Here is an 8,080-nt window from a genome sequence, read left to right on the forward strand (position 1 = left end):
TGAAAGACGAAGCGGAAGGCATGGGTGATGAGAGGGGGACGTCGGATATATAATTAATGTGGGTGTATTAGCTATATATGTTATTCCTATATAGAGAGGTATAGATTGATCGATGTGGACGTGGGAAAGAGAGTGAGACCTCACTAGATATATCGATTGATCGGTTTGTGTGGAAAACTATGAAAGACCTAGCTATATACACACATACATAGAGGAACATCGATCATTGTGCATGCACGCGTGAGAGATAAAGAATGCCCGATATGATGGAGAGGGGGATGTGTGTGGGTGTGTGCCTTCATGGGAGGCCGACCTGAAGAAAAAGATTGCATGTGTGCGGTGGATAATGCCGACTGGTAGTGTGTGTGCATGCATGCACCAGAGAAAGTTAGTGGTACAATTATAAAGAGAAGACCACTGTGTGGGTGCAAAAGACTAGGTGTGGTCATAATCAATGTAAAGTTGAATTCAAATATTTGAATAAGAGATCCTGATGTTTGAAACCAATGCATGCATGAATATAACGGAGATCTGCGCGGTGTGGTTTGGAAACGAGCATGTTGTAATGTATACACATTGAACAAGGTTAGACTGATTTGAATTTGAGATACCGATGACAGACATCATTTGGCCACATTGCATCCGTGCATGGACACACTATTCTAATTGGAGATGATGGGTAGCTTTCACATCACATATCTATATCTATACCCCTATATATATATATATATATATATATATATATAATGTATATTTTTTTATATTGTGTGCGGGTAACTTCAACTTTGAAAGATGGTCGTTGGATGGGGCGAATCTGATGGTCCAAAGATGGCAAATTTGAGCACTTCTGGCCGTTGGATATCATCTAAATTCCACCAGATTTCTCCACATGTATAATCTAGAAGACTCCATGGTTGAACTTAAGCATAATGCACAAACATCAAAACACAAGCACTTCTTCTTTGTTCTAGAATCTTCTGTATCAGAATTGCCCAAATGTTTTTCTACATGATTTGCCATGATTTGTTTTTACTTTATGTCTTACAATGCACAATTCCATGAACCGTAAAATAGATTAGCTTTCTTATAAAAACTAGATGATTTTGAATGAAATGAACTATAAGAATTAAATGAACATATACATCATGCATATATGACTCAAAGCTTACATGCTATAATGTGGTATTTATTCATAATTTGGTTGCCAAATCTCATGTGTGCAATGCACGTGTACCTTACTCTAGTCTAAATGGTGTTTGTGTGTGTGTTGTGCGTGTTGAGGTACAAATTGTCTTTTTTTTGGGTACACGTTAAGCTTGTTATCCCGAAATTTGAAGCCGCGCCTTGTTATGCCGAAAATTCAAGCTAGCGTCTCTGTCTATCATGCTGCGAAACTCCCGCCTCTTCAACCCGCTCCTTGTTAGCCCGAAATATTTAAGATATATGTTTGTCTCGTTGTTCTTCGACAACTCCCTCCATCTCAACACCCGCCTTGCTATTCCGAAATTACAACGCGCGCGAAAACTCCCACCTCGTGTGAAATCCCAACACGTGAAATGCCCGTGGTACCCCTGAACCGAAAGAACCGCCTCAAATCGGTAGGGGTACTTTCATAACTTACCCCACATTTCGGACAAGCGCGTCTTCCCCACTCCCATCCAATCCGCCCACCCATTCGTACACCGAGTCCGTAAAAACCCGCGACGAAGCCCCATACACCCTCCTCCATCCGCCACCCAGCCGGAGCCTCTTCCCCGACGACGTCGTCCACAACAACACCTCGACGTCCCTCATCCAGCATACTAGATGAGGATCCGTTGTCGATCTCGTCGTCCCGCCGGTTCAGCCACCCCGTCCTCCACCTCCAAGGAGCTGCCCCGTGATGTATACTACACAACCTTCTTCTTGTAGACATTGTTGGGCCTCCAAGTGCAGAGGTTTGTAGGATAGTAGCAAATTTCCCTCAAGTGGATGACCTAAGGTTTATCAATCCTTGGGAGGCGTAGGGTGAAGATGGTCTCTCTCAAGCAACCCTGCAACCAAATAACAAAGAGTCTCTTGTGTCCCCAACACACCCAATACAATGGTATATTGTATGAATGCACTAGTTCAGTGAAGAGATGGTGATACAAGTGCAATATGGATGGTAGATAAAGGTTTTTGTAAAATTGAAATTATAAAAACAGCAAGGTAACTAATGATAAAAGTGAGCGTAAACGGTATTGCAATGGTAGGAAACAAGGCGTAAGGTTCATACTTTCACCAGTGCAAGTTCTCTCAACAATAATAACATAATTGGATCATAGAACTATCCCTCAACCGACAACAAAGAGTCACTCCAAAGCCACTAATAGCGGAGAACAAACGAAGAGATTATGATAGGGTACGAAACCATCTCAAAGTTATCCTTTTTGATCTATCTATTCAAGAGTCCGTAGTAAAATAACATGAAGCTATTCTTTTCGTTCAATCTATCATAGAGTTCATACTAGAATAACACCTTAAGACACAAATCAACCAAAACCCTAATGTCACCTAGATGCTCCATTGTCACCTCAAGTATCCGTGGGCATGATTATACGATATGCATCACACAATCTCAGATTCATCTATTCAACCAACACAAAGTACTTCAAAGAGTGCCCCAAAGTTTCTACCAGAGAGTCAAGACGAAAACGTGTGCCGACCCCTATGCATAGGTTCATGAGCGGAACCCGCAAGTTGATCACCAAAACATACATCAAGTGGATCACATGATATCCCATTGTCACCACAGATAAGCATGGCAAGACATACAGCAAGTGTTCTCAAATCCTTAAAGACTCAACCCGACAAGATAACTTCAGAGGGAAAACTCAAATCATCACAAGAGAGTAGGGGGGGGGGGAACATCATAAGATCCAACTATAATAGCAAAGCTTGCGATACATCAAGATTGTGCCATAGAGAGAACACAAGAGATAGAGAGATCAAACACATAGCTACTGGTACATACCCTCAGCCCTGAGGGTGAACTACTCCCTCCTTGTCATGGAGAGCGCCCGGATGATGAAGATGGCCACCGGTAAGGGATCCACCCTCCGGCAGGGTGCCGGAACAGGGTCCCGATTGGTTTTTGGTGGCTACAGACGCTTGCGGCGGCGGAACTCCCGATCTATCTTTCGTTTCGATGTTTTCGGGGTATATGGTGAAAGAAGTCGGTCGGGGGACGCTCGAGGGGCCCACGAGACAGGGGGTACACGCAGTAGGGGGGGCGCTGGCGCCCCCCACCCTCGTGGCCTCCTTGAAGCTTCCCTGGCTTGCACTCCAAGTTCCTTGGATTACTTCTGTTCCAAAAATAAGTTTCCCGAAGGTTTCATTCCGTTTGGACTCCATTTGATATTCCTTTTCTTCGAAACACTGAAATAGGCAAGAAAACAACAATATGGGCTGGGCCTCCGGTTAGTAGGTTAGTCCAAAAATTAATATAAACGTGTATAATAAAGCCCATAATCATCCAAAACAGATAATATAATAGCATGAATGCTTCATAAATTATAGATACATTGGAGACGTATCACCCCGACGTTCCCCTCGTCTTTCGCACCACCTCCATTCCCACACCGCCGTCTTCACCTAAACCACTGGAAGAGCATCATCATCACCATTTCCTCGAATGAAGTTGCGGCCTAATTGGCACCACCAAAGAGATTGTACACTAATCGCCGCATTTTCTTCTTGATTCGATCTCACGGTGCTGCCGGCGCTCGGTCCCGAGCCGACATAGCGTGGCTCCATCCACGGCGGCGTCTGTGACACTCCAAAAATTTTTATTTGGTTTTCAGCAAAAACTTTGTGGTTTTTGAAAAGAGGCCATTTAAATTTTTTTTTCCAGAAAACCCTCCTCTTAAAAACTTCCTTTTCTTTGGCAAGGTTTTTATTTTTATTCAAGCTATGGGGTTTGATCTTTTGAAACTTCTTCTCTGTTGGTTCCCTCTCAAATTTATTTTGGGAGTTTAATCTTTTTCTTTTAAAAAGAAACTCTATGAAAACTTGGGATTTTCATATCTTGAAAACCACCCATGACTTTGTATTTTGTCCATGTGGTAAAACCCCTCCAAAACCTCCCCTCCTCCTTGTAATCAACCTAAGTTCTCTGTCCCAACTAATCCAAGCAAGTTTTGGATTTTATCCTAATTTTCTTTTCACTCAAATCGTTTCTAAAAATTATTTGGAGCCTGAGAGTTTTTCAAAGCAAGTACCCTTTTGCATTTGAGTTTTGACCTCAAACCAACTCTCCTGGAAAGTCCTTTGTACCCACAACCCAGAACCATCTTGATCCACTCCTTCTCTTTTCAAATTTTTCAAAATTCAGTCTCTGCAAGTTTGGACCAGATTTGCCAAATTTGGTGAAATTCATATCTACACTTCTCCAAAAATTTCACCAAAAATCAGGCAGCCTACTAGAGCAATGAGAAGCCACTCCACCAAAAATCAGCTCAAGGAAAAATCCCTACATGCCTAGATCATTCTGTCGAAAACTTGGCGTGCACTGTTGCTGTTCATATTCAGAAAGATTCAGTTTTCAGTGTCGTTTTCGTCCGTCAGTTTCAATCACGCGTAGACAGTGCGCTTGGCGCGTTGCACGCGGCTCCTTCTCCCTGGCCAGCACCCCCGCACGCGCGCTTGGCGTCTTCCCGGCGTCGGCGGCACCCTTGGCCGCCCGCGCCGGCGTGTCTTGCGGCGGCCGAACCCCCGTAGCAGCCGACAGGGGACGGAACGGCGGCTCAACGCCGTTCGGCGCCGCCCAACGCCCCTCTGCCCTCCGCGTGGCCTCATGCATGCCAGCGCACGCCCGTGGCACCGTCAGCATGGCCCGGCAAGCACGGGACGTGCTCACTGCCGCCGAAGGGCCCGCGCCGCCCCGTTCTGTCGAATCCGCCCATAGCACCAAATCCCAACTCGATTAGCACCTAAACGGAACCGTGGACCTCCACGATGACGCCCAACGTCCTAATTACCCCCGACCAAGCCCTGCGCCGCCGTAACCTTCACCGGAGACCTCCGTTCACGGCCACCGCCTCGGGCCGCCTATAAAAAGGGCCCCCGAGCTCACCCTCGAGCACGCACCACCTCTACACCTCACCAAAGCTCTGCCAAGCCACCCGGAGGACCTCGAGGAGGTCTCCTCCCCCAACTCCGGCCGCCCCGATCCGCCTCGGCCTCCACCACGATTCGCTCCGGTTAGGCCGTCTCCGGCGCCCAAACCCCGTCAGTTACTCCCTCTAGCACCCAGTAAACTAACGCCAGCATCAATTTGTCCTTCGCAGCTCTCTCCGACGAGCTCCATCCACGCCCGAACCACCGTCCGCCGGAGTTGAGACCGCCGTCGACGTGGTGCTCCCCGGCGACCAACACCACCACCCACCGTTGCGGAAGGACACGGTGAGCACGTTGGTAACCTCCGATCCCCTTACCTCGCCGTGGATCGCCGCCGGCGACCACCGCAGCCCTTGGGCGCCGATGAGCCTCATCCCTCCCATTTGAAAGTTTAAACCTGACGAGTGGGACCCCACCGTCAGCCTCTCTGTCATTTCTAAGTGAATCGTTTTCTGGAAGCGCCTTCGGGCAAAATACGCTTTCCCCTCTGGGCTGGCGTATTCAAGACTGGAACGTTTTCTGTTTTTATAAGCTAGCCCCTGGGAACTTTTTGTTTCATTACAGATGAGTCCCTGGACAAAAACCTTTATAACGTTTAAACAGAAAAGTATTTTTGATTGATTCTTTTTCTGTCCTCTTTAAAATTTTGTCTAGTTTTTTATCAGATTTATTTCAAAAATATTTGGAATACTTTTTGTGCACCTCTTGGTATTTACGATAGCGCATATATTTTATTTATACCGTAGATACCGAAGGAGGTGACGGAGCCGCGAACTTCACCGAGCTAGGCTCCGACTACTCCGAACCAGGCAAGCATGTTTGAACTTTTGATATGATGATTGTTTTGGCATGTTTGCATTAAGTAGTTTATGGCATGTTGATGAACATACCGATGAATGTCCTGTTACCTGAGACGATGAGGCAAGTGAGTTCCATGAGTGGATGGATGTGAGTATGCATGGCCATGTGTTGGCATGAGGATGGGTAAGATGGCAGTGTTGTAGCATGCCAGGCTTATGCCAGACTATGTGACTTCAATGTCAACTCGTATCATTCCAGTTCCTTCCATTCTTCCTTCCTTGTACTACCACAGGTTTTCCGTAAGGAATATGGCTTAGTAAGTTGTAAACCGCTTTCCTGGTACACACCAAAAAGGAGAGGCTGTGATGATGGTTCCATGGCCCTGGATTAAAGCCAGTCATCCGGTCAGGGGGCATGGGTGTTTCCGGTTGGGACCGAGAGGGGGGCACCCCTTAGAGCGCGCGTATATAAATTTGATCCCATGCTATTCGAGATTGTGATCTCCCCGTCTCAAAAGTTTTTCTTGGACGATGTCTAGGGTGATTCCTAGCATCGAGAGGTAGAATGGGTGTGTACTGGTTAGCTGTGTTTTCTCCCGAAAAACCGTAAACGGAACTAGTCCTTCGGGACTACGGAAATCCGTTGGCTGTGGGAAAATTTTTGTACAAACTCTGCAGAGTCATATATTCCTCCAAATCATCTATTCCATGTCCAAGATCGATATTATCTTATCCTGATCAAATGTCAGTTTTGATGACAGAGACTCCGGTGAATCGCATGAGTGCTAAGTCCGGTTAAATGATTATTCCTGTGAATGGACTAACCCATTTATTCTCATAAATTGAATGTTTATTATGAGTATTATTTACTTGTGAATAAAAGCCCTTTCTGCGATGTCGCTCAGACGTCCGACTGTGGCATTGTTGTATTTTACTTTCTTTTCAAGCCCTTTATGTGGTGTCGCTAAGATACCCGACTGTGGTATTTCTTTTAAAGCCCTTTATGTGATGTCGCCCCGACGTCCGACTGTGGCATTTCTTTTAAAGCCCTTTATGTGGTATCGCTAAGACGCCCGACTGTGGTATTTCTTTTAAAGCCCTTTCTGTGATGTCGCCCCGACGTCCGACTGTGGCATTTCTTTTAAAGCCCTTTATGTGGTGTCGCTAAGACGCCCGACTGTGGCATCATTTCCTTATATTTATTTGTTCACCTTTCGAGGCGTCGCTTCAGACACCTGATCGGTCTTCATTTATGTTTTGTGGGATTTTAGGCGGACTACCGCCGTTTCCCTTTTACTTACCTCGTTATGCTAATTTTTGAATATATATTGGTGAATTAATCATGACGCATTCATGCATGCATTTGTTATATCTTACGTCCGAACTGTCTTGCGAGTACTTTCAAAGTACTCACTGGCTTGTTGATTTGGCCAGATGCTGACGAAGGCGATCTCATGGATGAAGAATTTGATAGCGAGTCCGACGCCTAGAGGAGTCCCAGTCAGTCTCGTACGACCCTGGATTTGGTCACTGTATTATATCCGCTTCCGCTACCAAATAAATTCATCGAGCCTCACCTCGACGCTCGATGAGATGACAGTTTTAGAGACTTGTATCTCTCTCCCCGCTGTGTTTTTCCACCACCGCCCTATCCTCGAGTCAGTAGTATGCCTCCACACCACTGTGTCATGTCCGCCAATATGTATATTTATTGGCGTGCTTGTAATAATTTGGTTGAACAACCGTAGTTCGACCCTGTAATATATTTTATGCTACTGGCTTATTGTATCAAGAATTTGTCTACCAGTGAGGAGGATTTCTCTCATACTAGACTCAAAAGATTGGTTTCTTAATAAATATTTTTATTGGAAAACCGGTCGTGACAGCGTCGCCGGCCACTTCCTCCATGGCGTCGCTCCCTCGGCGGCGACGTCCTCATCAGTAGGAGCTGCTACTGCTTTAGCTCTCGCTCGCGCTGCTGCTCTGCTATTGCTCTCGGTCCCCTGCCTGGTCTGCTCTTGCTATTGCTCTTGCTCGCGCTGCTGCTCTCGCTCTTGCTCTTGCTTGTGATGCTGCTCTGATTTAGCTACACTTCAGTCGACTGAATCGACTTTTGGGTCAGTCGATTTTTAGGGGGTGGG

Source organism: Triticum aestivum, chromosome 4A (genome assembly GCF_018294505.1).
Source record: "Triticum aestivum cultivar Chinese Spring chromosome 4A, IWGSC CS RefSeq v2.1, whole genome shotgun sequence".
Lineage (NCBI taxonomy): Eukaryota > Viridiplantae > Streptophyta > Magnoliopsida > Poales > Poaceae > Triticum > Triticum aestivum.